Source organism: Python bivittatus, unplaced genomic scaffold, assembly GCF_059951505.1.
Source record: "Python bivittatus isolate LINGU-HERP-01145 unplaced genomic scaffold, Pbiv_v1 ctg000700_np1212, whole genome shotgun sequence".
Taxonomy (NCBI): domain Eukaryota; kingdom Metazoa; phylum Chordata; class Lepidosauria; order Squamata; family Pythonidae; genus Python; species Python bivittatus.
In genome coordinates this window covers 40,900,325-40,916,672 of record NW_028277098.1, presented here as the reverse complement: position 1 = coordinate 40,916,672, position 16,348 = coordinate 40,900,325, and the positions used below count along the sequence as shown (strand labels likewise).

At 37.5% G+C, this 16,348-nt stretch overlaps 1 protein-coding gene and 1 long non-coding RNA gene across 11 annotated transcripts in view; one reads left to right on the top strand and one right to left on the bottom strand.

Annotated features, from left to right (window-relative positions):
• Positions 1-5,979: 5,979 nt before the first annotated feature.
• LOC148214180 (uncharacterized) lies at positions 5,980-16,345 on the bottom strand. Its single transcript, XR_015798331.1, has 3 exons — positions 14,104-16,345; positions 10,391-10,580; positions 5,980-8,348 (listed from the first exon to the last, which is right to left on the bottom strand). It is a non-coding gene; the product is annotated as an uncharacterized LOC148214180 (long non-coding RNA).
• FGGY (FGGY carbohydrate kinase domain containing) overlaps positions 12,752-16,348 on the top strand; it is a 304,303-nt gene continuing 300,706 nt past the window's right edge. For all 10 annotated transcript variants that reach the window (XM_088153195.1, XM_088153186.1, XM_088153193.1 and 7 more), the window contains exon 1: positions 12,752-13,002. The gene's annotated coding sequence lies outside the window, so the exon portion shown is untranslated. The remainder of the gene's footprint in view (positions 13,003-16,348) is intronic.

Sequence of the window (16,348 nt, the reverse complement as noted above, 5' to 3'; positions counted from 1 at the left end):
TAAACATGCCCAAACGTGCTGCCATATTTTGAAATGTTTATTTTAAATGCCAAACCCCAGAAGCTATGCTTATATAGTGTGTGAACAGATCGCCTTCTTATGTTACAGTCCTCCGGCATTTTAAATAACTTTATTGCACATCTAGAGAACAGCTCATTCTGGATTTCTTTTTTAAAAATATTCTGGCTTGAGAAGAACGAACAATAAAGTTGATTAACATAAAAGTATGTTCATAACATAAACATGAAGTATTCTTAGGGTCATATTCCAGATGTGGGAAGAAGTAAAGATGAGTGCTTAGACTGTCAGATATGCACAAAATCTAAGAAAATATAATGGAGGTCTGCTGAAAAAATAGTTGAAACGGGAATGTAATTTCTGTACATGTACTAAAGAATACATTCTCATAAAATTTGGTAGAATTGCTTCTGAACAATGCAGCTCTAGCATTTGTTTTCAATTTCAGGGCTTTGTCTTGGAACTTAAGTAGGATGAAACAGATACAAATATCTTTAAGGAGTACAAAGAAATATATTTACTTAATCATGTGTCTCCAGATATCTAGCAAAGGAACTTCAGAATAAAGATACCTTAATTTCAGATAACCTCAAGCCCCAACCATAACTTAGTTCAGATTTTAAGCAGAAGAAAACCTGATGGTTGCTTTCACACCCTATATCAAGTAATCCAAGAGCAAATTTTAATATGAGCATTGTTGTTTGAATAACAGACAACTTTTTGCATAGCAACCCCCCACCCAACAATTCAGCAATTTGAAGTAACTTTCTCTGGACAATACTGTGGGTCCCCAGGACCAAACTCTAACCCAAGTTTTTTATACAGCATCTGAAAGTGTTAACCACTGAATTTAGCATGAGTAAATGTTAATGTGTTTATGATTGGAACTGTAGTCTTCTGATCAGCGAAAAATAAAAGCAATGTGTTAAAAGGCCTGGATTATATCTCTGAGCAGAGTACACATTCCATAATGAAGTCTAACATAACACAGGGGAGGTCAGGAATAATGGAGGTATTTGTGCTCAGAGTGGACCATGAGATTAAGTCCATCTGGATAAATCATGTCATGATTGCTGTTGTGTGTTCATAAGAAATATTTTTATGTAGGACAGTCTTTGGGGTATACCAGAACTCGAAGATGATGTTTAGAATCAGAGTTCTGGATCAGAATCTAACCTTGAAAAATCAATTTAATGTTGAAAAATATGCTTTTCAAAAATTCCTTACATGCATATAGCACATTTCTTAATTAATTTCTTGGAGGTGGTCATGACTACATTTGTCAGAATCTGATCCTACAATCCATTCTCAGTGCCTTTCTTGCAACTCCCACTGTCTGCTAGCAACTAATCCCTACTAATATCTTAATAGGATTGTGCTACTATCTTGAAAAACCCTCTTGCAAAGAGATCCCCAAAAGTAAAGGACTGCAAAATATCTCTCTGTGCTCACTGTGAAAGTTGTTTGCTGAGTCTGGGTATATCACAGCAAATAAGTAGCTTGATTGCTACCATAAGGTGGGAAGTGGTTGAAGCAGGAACCACTTTGTCAACCTAGAAAACCATTTGGTCAACCTAGAATCTTTTGTCTCTCAAGTCTAAGAGAGCAGACAAGTATTTGTTGATTCTGGAAGGGAAAAAACAGCCTAGGATTTAAACTCTGGAGTATAGACCTATACATATAGACTTTGATCACTATAGGCAATTTTTGTGTGTGTTTAAATGGCTTTATTCTTACCTGCAAAAGAGAGACAACAGAGATTAATCCAGCCGAGTCATGTCTGTGAGGTTTTGCCAGCTAAGTTTATTCTTAAATAAAGGGTTCAATATCTGGAGAACTGAAATTTATCCCCACACTGATATGAAGGTTGACAGCTACCAGTTTTCTTGATTGTGGAAGAAATGACACTTGAGACTTGACTCTTGAGAAAACAAGAGATTCAAAAGGTTTAAAGAAACAAGATTATATAAAGTTGAAGGAAGGAAAGGATGAAATTTTAACAAAAAGCAGTTGGGAACTTTTAAGAAATGTGAGCACATAGCATAATGGATGTGAATACATCTGCAACTCATTTCTATATGATTTTCTGTATGATTGTCACAATAAATCTTGAATCAGAGATCTGAAGGCTACACAGTATAGTTCCAGCTTGAAAGCACATGCAAATTTATAGATATTCTTAATAAAAGAGAGAGCTACAGCAGAATTAACTATGGAACTCCTGTTATATCTTCTTTTATCAATAGGCAGAACCAGATGACAGCTCCTAAGACCAGTAAATATTCCTCTGTCATGTATGGTTGCTGGAACAGCTAGAAGCTTTCAACTTGCTGGCTTAGAGAGTCTTTTCATTGGATCTAAAGTTAGCAAAGTAATGTTGAACCATTTTACTATGTTGTACTTTTTTCATTTATTGTATTAGATTTTGCCACTGATATGACCTACTTTTTAAACATACTTAAATACAATTGTCAGATTGCTTCCTGGAAGTTGTTCTTTGCTTATTCATTTTTCAAATTCATTGGCTGCCTTAGAGCAGTAGTAGATATCAGAGAGATTGTTAAACTATTGGTACATTTATAGAAATGTTTTACAATAATATATATATTTAAATATGAAGAGGACACAGATGCGCTTGTTTCTCCAAGCTTTCTCTTGTTCCCATGATTCTGGCTTCAACACATGTAAACGATTCAGATCTAATCACTAATTCAGATCTAAACTAATTCAGATCTAATCACATTTTCATAACTCAGAATGCAATAGCCAGACTGCCATATGCTTTAGACCCAACTATATTGGATTTCAATTTGTTTCTGAACCCAATTCAAGGTGCTGTTTTGAATCTATACAGCTCTAAACAATTTGATACCAGAATACTGTATCTGAACAAATGCCATCCCCAGTATAAACCTATCCAGGTCAATTGTAACCATGGTAGTGGTTAAGATGCTAGATTTGGGCTGAGAAAACAATGGTACAAGTCCTTCCACAGCCATGGAATCTCAATGAATGACCACTCATTTTCTCTCAGGACAGGCTACCTTACACAGTTGTTTTTGTGACAATAAAAATAGAGGAGAGAGTCCTATATATGCCACCTTGGGTTCCTGGAAGAAAGATAGGATATAAATCTACAGGCTATATCCTCTCTAAATGCTCAAGACCATTTTCAAGCTGTAGAAGAGTTCACATGGCAACCACTTTGTAAATTAGGTGTAAAAGGACACTTCGTAAATTATGTGTAAAAGGACAGCAGAGAGCTCTCTTTGGAAGAAGAGCCAATTCTATACAGGAACATTATTCTGAGTTTCTGAATGAATTCACCTGATATGTTAAACAAATCTTAATTACTGTACAGCTAATTACTCATCCATGTGGGAGTAAGGAGAATGAATATAAGCTGTCAAAGGAAAACTTTCAAAGTTGTAGCCTGTGCAGTGTGACTCATGATCTACACCTTATGCTGTTCGGTTCATGTGCATTTTGACAAACCTACTCAATGTGAATAGATCATGAATCTTCACAGGACCAAAGTAATGTTTCTTTCTAAGAGTGCTTGGAAGTAGGTGTCAAATCTTCTTTTACTTCCTTGGCCTTAGTAGATAAAAAAATAAAATAGGAATTTTTTGCAAGTTGTGCCCCTTTTTATACAAAATGCTTCATATTTTGAGGATAGCAAATCATCTCTGATAACTACAAATAAACAACAAACCTTCTGTTCGGCATCCCTCATTCTTCTCTAGCCACTGCAGCAAGGAAATGCAGGCGGGCTACATCTAAGGGTATAAATAAATGTTAGAATATAACTAAAGCTGAATAGTATAACATGCCTCTTCTTCTTCTTCCCCAGCTAAAATAGTGAAGGTCTTCTTACCTCTCCCTTATGGAAAGTTGAGGTCAAAAGGTGACGGTACAAAAGATACTTAGGAAACAAAGAAGGTCAACCCTGAAAGCGAAATAGTTCTGGTAAAGGCTGGCTAGTGACAAGAGGAGAAGGAGCAGGCTTGGGCCTCCACCTCTCCCCAAACATATGTCATCACATCCTAAACAGATCAGCTGACTTCATCTCCAAGGTAAGAAGTGGGGAAATGTCACTGATTTTATATATCTTGAGGCTGTCACTGGCCTAGATGGTGTCAGAAGAATGGGGGAAAACTCAATTTTTATGCCAGTACAGTACATTTATTGACATCTTAAGCCTGTCTCAATCATGGGCTGGAGATGAGATGCACAGGATCATTTGGGACAAAAAGGAAACATTACTATTTTAGGTGCATGATTATGCCATGGTTATATGCAAGTGGGTCAGGACCTAAGTTTAAGTATCAGATTTACATCCCATTTTTCATTCAGGAGCTGACAGTGGCCCATGTAGTGCTCTGGCCAACTCTCTCCCTCCCTCCCTCTAACAATCCTGTGATTTGGGCAGAGAGAGAAAGAGACCTGCCCAAATTAGTTTCCCTGGTTGAAGGTGGAATAAAACCCAGGTCTCCCTGCTCCAAGTCCAACCCACAAACCTCTATATTACACAGGCTCAGTTCTCTTCTTGGGGGATTCCTGCATGGAAAAAGCCTTCCACATTCACCAATGTCAAATTACTTTCTACTTCACTTAAACTACATTCTTCTATTGCACTGGTGTGCAGGTGTAACTGGAGTATCTGCACACATATCTCTTAGTACAGAACACTACTGAATTTTTTTTCAAGTTAAGAAAATGGGGGGGGGGATCCACAATACACTTTTGTTTTGCATAAAAAGGCATTAATAGTGTTGTAGTGGAAGAAAAATAGCCATTCATATGGAAACATTAGATTAAACAGAGGTGTAAGAATGTTTTGAAGTTAGCTACTAAACTGAGTTTTTTGCCAAGGAATGATTTATGGATGAAGCATATTTAGGGGAGGAAACAAACAGGGGAGCAGAGCTTTACAACTGTATTGAACTTCATATGAGTAAGATGTTCAGTTCTTCCTTGTGCTCTACTGGTTGGGACAAAGACACTCCTTGGCAGCTGGAAATACCACTGAATGAAGGATCGTTACAAATGGAATAAATTATATAATACATAACATGGAATATAAAAGTCACATTGGCTTTATCAGTGCCCACAGTATTATTAAAGTGTTTCAGAATCAGGTTTTGTCTTAGAATGAGTACAGGTAGACCTTGCTTTCTGACCGCCTCATTTAGTAACAGTTCAATGTTACAACGGCATTGAAAAAGTAACTTTACAACCAGTCCTCACATTTATGACCCGTGCAGCGTCCCAGCAGTCATGTGATCAACATTTGGGCACTTCACAATTGGTGGTCATTTACGACCGTTGCAGCATCCCGTAGTCACGTGATCACCATTTGCGTGCTTCACAACTGGCTTGTGACAAGCAGAATCAAGGGAGAAGGCAGTAAAATCAGAAGCCATGGTCATGTGATGTCTCACTTAATGGCCACGGTGATTTGCTTAACAACCACAGTAGTAGTGACATCATAAGTCTGTCAGTCATGTGATGTTTCACTTAGCAACCACAGTGCTTAAAAATGGAGTTGCTGATCCCAATTGTGGTTGCTAAGTGAGGACTACCTGTACCCAATTCTATCTATAATGTAAACTCTAAAGATATAAAATATCACACAAGGCAGATTATTAATTTATAATTTGTTGGATTTGTATCCTGCTTTTCTGTCTAGAAAGCACTCCAAGCAGCCAACAGTGAAAAGGAAGAACAAGTCAGGAAAATAATTTATGTTAGAAAGTCATCCTGAGATGAAATGAATGTGTAGTTTTGTAGATTATCTGGATGAGGGGGGAAATGGTAATGTATAAATTAACTGGTGTAAATTCATAGGAATTCCTCATTTGATAAGATTGATGTCCTTTTCTTCTCCATATCATACTAATATGTGAATCTGCACATTGAGTGTCCAACATAATGAATTTCTAGAGAGAGACAGGAATTTATTTTTAAAAATATTTAGCAATCTAAAATAAAACAATACATCATTAAGTATGTATTCATAATTATTATCACAGCCAAGGCAAATCTACAACTCTAGACTTTTCATTCATATATTTACATCCTTCTTTTCAGGTTAATCTATGGCTAGGTGAAGTACAAATAATTAAATAAATCAAGAGATACTATGTATTTTGCTGGGAGATTCTTCAGATATAAAACACAGTAACTGTTTGCTCAGCCTTTACAGCTTACAGGAGAAATGAGCATATTCTCAGTAGGTAGAAAATGTAAAACTGTGTGAAATACAGTTGAGCTGGTGGTCACACACAGCACATAACTGGCCAGCCATGTAGGCTGCAAACTAGCAACTAAGCTCCGTTGAGGACAATGGGACTTCCTTCTGAGAAAACAGGTGAACTTTCTTCAAGCATTGGATTTAAAAATTCAAGTTAAACTGTGTTAAGTCTCTGTGTTATAAAACAAACAAAATAACTCTACTTTTGTTGGCAGAATAAAGTTGGGATTTGGAAAACGAATTGTGACACCTTACAGACTAACCAGTATATTTTTTCATGAGCTTTTGTGAATCACATTCCGCTCAGTCTAGTTCAGTAAATCTGTCTTGTCACCTCGTCTGGGTTGCATTTCACAAAAGTTTCTGTGATAAGAAATGTGTTAATTTTCAAGTTGCCACAAGAGTCTTGACTGTTTTAGATGCAGAAACAAACAAGGTAACCAACCCTTTTATCTCAGGTAACTGGTAAAATGGTCATCCCATAGACTTATTAAAACAATTTTTTAGAAAAAAAGCTCAGGGGGAAAGCTAGTTACTCAAGAAAAGAAAAATAGTAATTAAAAAGAAGAAGAAAATTCTGCTGGGCTTTGAATCAGCAGCCATCTATAGTAGGCAATAAATACCCACACCCACACAAAAGTATATACAGTAGATCCAGGAAGATGTGCCCATGGGAAAGAAAGCTATTTGGCAATCACTTTCCTGGAAGAAAAAAAGAGGCAGCAGGAAGGGTGCAGTTGCCTGCAGTCCAGATTGAATAACTTGCAAGTTGTTGCCAAAATGCCAGATAGGATTTTCCTAAGGTAGTTTAGAAGCAAGCCTACATGAGCACAGGGAGGAGCAGCTTAAGTGGTAACAACAGATATGCTCCTTATTTCTCCCAGCATCCAACCAGATACTTATAAGCTGGACGTGGGGGAAACAGCACTCTCTACACCCAATTCCAGATACTCATATTATGAACATTCTCTTCCAGTAATGACAGTGTTATATGTTGTAACGTGCAGTCACTTTTCTGGATCACATAGCTTTTACAGTGCAAATCAACAACATTTCCATAAGTAGAGATAAGCATTTGTAATATAAATATACAGAGGAGCTGTAGCTATTAATGTGTATGTAAATTAATGGAGATAATTTAGAGGAGTTTTTAAATAATTTCTGGGCCTTGAGGTTCCAAAAAGAAATATTTGATCCCATAAATAGGGAGGAAAATGAAATTTTAAAAATTGAATCAAGCCTATTATGGATATGTTTTATTATAAAAGAATTATACAAAGCTGATGTAAAACAATTAGCAGTCCTTAACAAATCTGCAGAAATAGCTTATTAATGTTTATTATTTGCAGCTGACTGAATTAAAGATGATTGCCCGTGCATAATTAGGAAGGCTGCGTACTGCTCTGAATGGAGTGATAAATCTTGGTTCTTTCACCTTGATAGAAGTTGCACAATACTACTGTAAGTCATAAAATGTATTTTCTAGCTATTCTCTGCCATATTGAATTTGCATGTGAAATACCATTATATTTTATTTTAAAAATAATGAGTTGAGAATAGTGAATAAATAGAAATGCAGTAATTTAAAAAATTACTACATGCTGCCTCTTAAAATTCACAGGGAATGACTGGAGAATGTGGCTTTAAAAATACAGAATGAAAGTAATCCACAATTATTTGGTAGGGAACATTCATGGCTGGGATGGAATTAGAGAACAAGCAAGTTGGGCAGAGAATTTTAACCTCTTTCTTCTTCATTTAGCATGGTCTACATACTACATCTACATACATACATGGAGTAGACAAAGGTAATCAATTCTCTGTAGGCTACAACAGACAGCAGCAATCAGGTTTATAACTGTTCTTCCACAGAAAAAGGTGCCTTGGAAGTTAGAAAAGTAGCATATCAAGGGGCCGGTCATGAGAATCTTTCTTACAGATAGGCTGTTTTAATCACAGGGTGTTTTGAATATGGGGAGCATTAAGAATCATAGAATCATAGCATTGGAAGGGAACTGTACTCTCAAGATAAAGGTGAAGATATTTCCTTAGTCACTGGAGAAGACCTTGATAGCTGAAAAAAAAAATGAAGGCAATCAAAAAACAGGCTCAGAGAAAACAAGGCGGCTAGATACTATCACAGATGACATAAGCATGTGCTTACTGAAATGATGTTCATCAGGTCACAAAGAGTCAGAAGTGATTGAACCATAACAACAAAGGATACTTTACACTTTCCATTCCAAGCCTAGGGCAGGAATAAGCAATGCAGGATCCTCTTGGTTTTTGGACTAGCTCCCGTCAGCCCAAGCCAGAATGACCAGTGCTGGAAACAGTGGGAGCCATAACCTAAAATGCCTGCAAGAAACCAGGTTACCTATCCCTAGCTTTCATATTCACCAACCAGCAAATCTCTTCCAAGTCAGAAGATAGCTGGCTATAAGTCATTTGTGCCAGCTGTTTCATATCTTTTAAAACTGGGTTCTGGGATTATGGTACCAGTGGTTAATTTAGTAGTGGTTAATTTAGCAGAGGAATGAGGATCAGTCAGTCTGCAGGCTTAATCTACCAGGCTAGGCCAGGCCAGGCCAGGCCAGGCCACCTATGGAGCATCATGCTATGCAAGAATTGTTCTGATTTGAACAATGTCTGCTTTTTCCTTTTTCAAGGGCAGCCCTCATGATAAGATGCATTAGATGGGGGAGAGATCATTCTCCATGCTTCTCTAAGGCATAGAGAATTTTTCTGGGCATGGAAAGCAATCCTTCAAAAAAAGGGGGCACCTGGTTTTATTGTTGCATTAATGCATTATAATAACGCATTATTATTAATGGTTTTATTGTTGCAACACTGCATTATTATTGTTGTTCTAATTATTACTACTAATGGTGTTTAATTCTTGATTAACTGAACATCATATCCTTGATATCTGCCATTCCCCCCCGCAATAATTGGGGGGGGGTTAGAAAAACAAGCTGCTTTGATGACTTTGCAGTCACACTTAGCAGCAGATTAAACAGTGGGAGTCTTTTTATAGTTACAACACAACTGAAATGGGCTGAACTCATTTGGTAAACAATCTGTCTGCACGCTCAAGGGTGTGGTGGATATTTACTATCCATACCATAACTTGCTAGTGCCTGTTGGACAGGTAACTCAAAAGACTAGTTTGCACTGCCTTCAATTAGACGAGCAAAAGTCTAGCCTTTGTGTAAACACTTCCCTTTACTGCAGAATGAGCATCCTTTGTCATGTGGCTCAGCCATTTCCTGGTATTGCTGTTCCTACTAAATACTTCACTTTATCTCTCTCAAATTATCATACTAGTCACTTCACCACTGAAACAGCTATTGCTGCAATCTCTTGTGTCAGCTCCTTCTGGTGAACCAAAAATTTGTCCTCCTGGGAATGCTGTTGGAACTATCAGGAAATAATATGAAATGGGACTTATCGAAGCTAAACATCTGTTCTGGTGCCCTGGAACATGTGAAGAATTCAGATTAAAGAATGCCTCTGATCATGTGCTGAGAACATGGCATTATTCTTGGGTTATGATTGTAACCATGCTGATATCCACAGTCACACTGTGACTGTGGATATCAGCGTGGTTACAAGCATACCCTTGGCACTTCTAAAGCTGTGACCCATCTGACTTAATTTTTTAAATATTCTTCTAATTAAAAACATGAAGCTTGGCAAACTAGAATGCATGAAAGTGAAGTACTGGATTTATCATCCAGAAGAAAGGTACGATTGTATGGTAGAGAGCATCCCGAAGAGGCAATGCGGAACAACCTCACTGATTACCCTTCTGAACTAGGCAAGCCCAGCCATTTTGTCAGAGCATCCACAACTTCCTCTTACAATTTCCAGTGGGTTCGTGGCCCTCCAAATAGCATTATTTACCACCACAATAACAGCAACAAAATTGCCCAACCACAACTGGAAATAACTATGACTGTAAGCTTTGCTGAATTTAATTATGGAATTTGCTACCATCCGTTGTAGTGATGGGCACTAATTTATGTTTTAGAAGAGAATTGGACAAAGTTATGGAGAGTGAAGTTATCAATGGATACTAGTCTTGATGGTTGTTTACTATGGTAGCTAGCATACCTTACGTGCCAGCCATTAGGGAACAACAGCAAAAGACAGCTTTTATCTTCTTGTCCATGTTTCAGAATTTCCTGAAGGTGTCTGATTGGCCACTGCTGAAACAGAATGCTGATCAAGATGGCCTGTTCGCTTGATCTAGCAGGGCTCTTCTTAAGTTCTTTGAGCAGAAGAATCAACCACTCTGGAAAAACTTCAAAGGACATGTATTCATCCATTAAACAGTTTTCCCCAAAGAGTTTAAATCAACAAGATGTACAGGATTATCTCATTTTATCTTCACTGCAGTCCTTCAAAGAAGCTTAGAGATGGCTACTTTTCCAAAGACCACCAAGAAAGCTTCATGGGATTTGAACAACTGCATGTATGAAGTGTTCCTATTTACAAACCCACAGAATCACCCACCTTTCCCCCTCTATTATCTGCAGATTAGTATTTTATTTTATTATTTTTCTGAAAAGCACCAAACTAAATGCTTTACTATTTAATGTTAAACTGCATATATGAAACTTAAGCTAACTTTTGATGATGAACACAAGGATGATGACCTCCGGGGAATTGCTTGGTACTAAAATTTGCAAAAACTTTATGTAACTTGTATAATGTATAGGTACTGTATATATCCTCATTGGCCAATTTAAAAAGATCAAAACTAATTCTAAAACCCTTTCTGTCAGGCTTACACTACACTGCAGGGTGTCAGCAGGATTTTCTGTGGCACTGGTGCTCTGTCACAGTTGTTTATGGATTAAATCTTATTGGCCAATCTTGCAGGACTGTTCCAACCATTCAAGGAATCTAAGAGCTGGAAAAATCCAATTAAACCATGACTGAACCTCTGTTCGGTGTAGTAATCCAAATTAAGCATCCCAAGCAAAGGTCTGTATAGCTCAGTGTTGTCCAAACTTGACCACTTTAAGATGAGTGGATTTCAACTCCCAGAATTCCCCAGCCAGCCATGCTGGCTAGGGAATTCTGGGAGTTGAAGTCCACTCATCTTAAAGTGGTCAAGTTTGGACAACACTGGTATAGCTTTTCTGTGAACACATCCAGCAAATGGATACATAATGTAAAACCTCTACTTTCTAACTGGTGCACTGAGAGGATAGCTGTCACAGCATTTTCTGTGTGACACCTACATTTGTTTTCATATCCAGCTCCATTTATCATGTCAAGGCTAAATATACCTAGTAATCTTTGCTGATAGAGGTGTTGCATTTTTTTCTCAGCTTGTCTGAATCCTTAAAATGTGATGCTTAGAACTGGTCATAGAGAATTTAAGATAGTGTCTGACCGATGAAGAATAGAATGGAACTATTATTTTCAATTATTTGGAAACTAAATTTCTACTGATGCAGCCTAAAATTGCCTTTTTTGTAGCCATGTTACATGTTAGTGTGACTAACTACAATTCCAATTTCCACGTATTTTATTATTAAACCAAGTACACACACACACACACACACACACAGCCATCATATGTCTATACATACAATTTCTTTTTTCCAAAGTGAAAAACTTTGCCTTTGTTAAATTTAATTATGATACATTCAGCTGATTTCTCTATCAACATTATTGTGAAATTCGTTTCTATCTCCTAGAGGATTGGGGGTGCTATCTACAAATTTAATAAACATTTCCTCCACTCTTCATCAAAGTAATTTATAAAAAAGTTAAAAAGCATCATGCCCATTGCTAAACCCTGTGGCACCCCATTCAATATATCACTCCAATCTGATGAGAAACATTTGGCATTCTTTTGAGGAATATTTTGAACCAGCTGAGGATTTAGGTAATAAACATGCTATCCAGTCCACATTGAACTAGTGTGCGAATCAGAATACCATGGGCATTTTGTCAACTACTCTGCTGAAATCAATATATACTACATCTACAGCATTCCCATAATCTACTTTTCCATCACCAACTGAAGATGATTACAAAGGAAACTCATACAAGAGTCTGTGATGGACAAATTTTATTTTGATTGTATTAATATCATGAGGTAAAGGAAGATGTTCCTTTTATCCTTTAAAGTCCATTATTCATATGGCTGTGTTTATGGGTGGGAGAATTGAAAGAACTGTTCTGATCCACCCATTAAAGAGAGATCTTGAGGTGGCATTCACATATATAGAAGTTTCTGTGCATCGCAAGAAACCTGCAACACTCGGCCTGTTATATTTTCAGGCATATATACTAAAGGCCATCAGAGGCCACACTGGATTGATTCCCACATCCACAAAAAGCCAACATCAGAACTGTTCCTGTGTCAATGTGAATTGCAGATAAGCATGACACAGAACGTTCTTCAAGATAAGGGCTCAGCCAAGGGTACAAGAGCAGCCCTCTAGGAATACAAAGATTAGAAATACTGGAGAGAGATTAGATAATTCGACTCCCTGAAGCACTAATACCCTGAGGTGACCATACAAATCCTCCGATAACAGTGGATACCAGCTGTAGACTGCAGCTTTTCAGCTTCTACAATTTTTCAAAAAACGACATACAAATTCAAAGCACAGAGGTTTACTGAAGGATTCTGACTATTTTTAGTTTGACAAAAATCTTTCTGTGGAGGAATTGAAATAATAACTAACTGAATAACTAACCAAGTGAGTATATACATAATAATAATGGTTTAAGGTATATTGTATGTTTTTCTATCCCCCAGCTGCAGACTTGGCTTAGACTTTCTAAATGACTTTTGGATGAATTGCTTTTTGTTTTAGTTTAGATAATAATTATTTAAGTTATTATTCATTCTAGCAGTAATAATAAGATGGCCTATCTCCTAGTAAAGATTTAGAACAATAAATCTTTATCCTATTCCATCCTCAGAGAAACTTTGTAGAAGCCACTCAAAATTAGTGCTGTCCATAGTATGAATTCTTAGAACATACATTGGCCATTTTAAGATTAATGAGAGCTGAAGCCCAGTGTATCTGGAGGGCACTAGCTTTAAGATTCTTCTGCAGACAGATAAACCATCTGAGATAAACACATTGCTGAAAGGGGCATTTTTCATTTTACCTCCAGGCAGGAGCAGAGCAGGCATAATTTGAAGGATATACAAAACATTGAATTACTGTATATTGAAATCAATTTAATAGAGATAGCTTCCCATAGAAACATTAGAAACCTTTCTTCTGATACAATATACACACAGTATACAGTCTTTAGGCATCATGGTAAATTTGGGGGTACTCAAGTCAAATGTTCCTTGAGGGATGAGCTCTGTTTTTTTTCTGACCTCAGCTTTGTTGTTGTTATTGTTGAGTCATTCAGATGCCTTTGGCTCTTCATGACCTGATGGACATCATTTTACCAGGACTGTCTGTCAGTCACTGTTTCTTTGGGTTCTTGGAAGCTCACACTTGTGTCATTAGTGATAGTATCTGGCCACTTATCTGCAACCTTTTTTTTATCGCCTCCCATTTTTCCAAGCATCAGAGTCCTCTCCAATGACTCTTGCCTTCAAATTATGTGTCCAAAATATTTAAGTTTAACTGCATTCTTAGTGTTTCCAGTGAGCAATGTTTCATATTACATTACTTAGTGTTGATTTGTTCTTCCTGCAATATAAATGTTCTCAATATTTTACAGCATGACATCTTTTTAAAGACATCTTTTGTTGTTGCTCAGCCTTTCTGAATGGTCCAACTTTCACAGCTGTAAGTTACAACAGAGAAAACCAGAGCTTTGTCAATACATACCTTTCTTGTCAGATGTCTCTTGTGGTGATGGTGGTGGTGGTGGTGGTCCATTGAGTCAATCCTGATTGCTGGTCACTGCAGGATCAACTCCATGCAGCTTTTTTGGCAACATTTTCAGAAGCGGCTTGCTTTTGCCCTCTTAGAGCTGAGAGAGAATGACTTGCCAAAGACACCCAGCTGGCTTTGGTGCCTAAAGCAGGATTAGAACTCATAGTCTCCTGCCTTCTAATCCAGTGCCTTTAACCCCTATACTGTAATATTTTATCTAAATTGTCATAGTTGTTCCCCCCACCCACCCAGTAGCAAATGTCTCTGTATCTCGACTACAATTCCCATCCTTGGGAATTTTTGAAACTGGGATGGTAAAGTATATCATTACTTTATCTTCCCCCCTCCAATCCCACAATACAACCTCATCATGGCAGGGGGGTATTTGTGGGATGGATGGGTGAAGAATGCTGGGGGTGTATGCCAAGTATATATATCCCAGCAGGGTCACCCGAGGCATGGAGGTTATCTCAGCTGCCCATCTAAAGCAAGCAAGCACCTGTATTGGGTTGGAGGCAGATGATCATTTTAGTGGCAATGCCAAAGATATTTTCATACTGCGTGGGAAAAGACAATGGTAAGACACTCATGTATTTTATCGAGAAAACCACACGGATAGATAATATGAAATGATTGATGATATAGCATTGGATGGTGAACCCTCAGTCAGATAGCACTCAACATGCTACTGAGGAAGAGCTGAGGATCTTTCAGAGTACTAATTTGTTTATGACGTGGCTAGATTAAAGTCTTTGAGACATCTAATTGCTAATGCTGCCAAGTAGGAAAAGAAAATGTAAAGCTGTAAAGACAGAAGTACAGTGGGAACATGGTATGTCAGAAGCATGAATGTGGGAAGGTTCAATACAGTGGAAGATGAAATGAACTGAGTAGTAATGAAGGCCTTGGAGAAGATATTCAACTGCTGTGATGTGGCAGTAGTTACGAAGATCAAAATCGTACACAGTGGTTTTCCCTGTGATACTCCATGGAAATGAAAGGTGAAGAAGCTCCATAGAAAGAGTATTGACATCAGTAAATCTGAGTGTTTAAGTTTCTCCCAGCAATTTAGTTCCAAGCCTTTGAGTCTTGTTTGATGATCAGCTGACTTTGTACCTGTTTAGTGATCTTACAGCAAGGGTTACTAATTTTCATTTGATTAAAATTTATAGGATCTGGGAGTTGCTAACCAGGCTTAGATTACTGCAATAGTCTCCTGGTTGGTGTTCCTCACTCCATCCTCTAATCTGAGTTTAGTAAGGTACCATTTGGGTGTTCAGGACCTTCCACAATTTTGTCATATCTCATTACAACACTGACTCCCTGTTTGAGGTAGAGCCCAGTTTAAACTGATGGTGCTGGTATTTAAAACTCTCTGGTCACACACCTACACCTATGCATCTGTCGTTCCTTATTTCTCCCTATAATCCTGTTTGCTCCTTACATTCTTCTGAACAGGGTCTTCTTTCTGTTCCTTGTTCCTTGGTCATAGTTTTCAGGTTCCAGATTTTCCCCTGGACACATGACTCTGGAATTAACTCCTTTGTGAAAGCTTGATAGCCTTGAAGAGGTTTTAACAAACTTTTCATTTGATTAGTGGGTTAGTATAGGGTTCTGTTATCCCACCTATTCTGATTCATCTTGAGAATTTCTAAGTCAATATCTGTTTTATTTGACAGATGTATACAAACTTGTTCATATGTCAGGACTTTGTTTTAAGTATCATAGTTGTGTTTGATTGTTTTAGTGTTAATACTTGTTAATTGGTTTGGCTGTTAAGTTGTTCACCATTTTTGAGGGTGGAATTCTGTAATTACTGTGTTTCTCTTATTTGTACCATACTTTGGTAAAGGTGCATAAATCAACATCATCATCTTCATTATCATCAATATTTTGAATTATTAAGTTATATCTCCTCTAGTCCAGGATTTCCCATAATACAGTCTGAATATAAAATAAAGGTGACAGTATACAACCTTGGCACATGCCTTTCCCTATTCTGAACCATTTGTTTTATATTCTATTCAAATTGCTGCTTCCTGGCAATCATATACATTCTTCAATAGGCAGATGAGGAGGGACAACCGTGTTTTTTAGGATTATCCACAATTTTTTGTGGTCTACATAGTCAAAATCTTTGGTATAATCAGCAAAGGAAAAACAGACATATTTTTGGAGTGCTGATGCCTTTTCTATT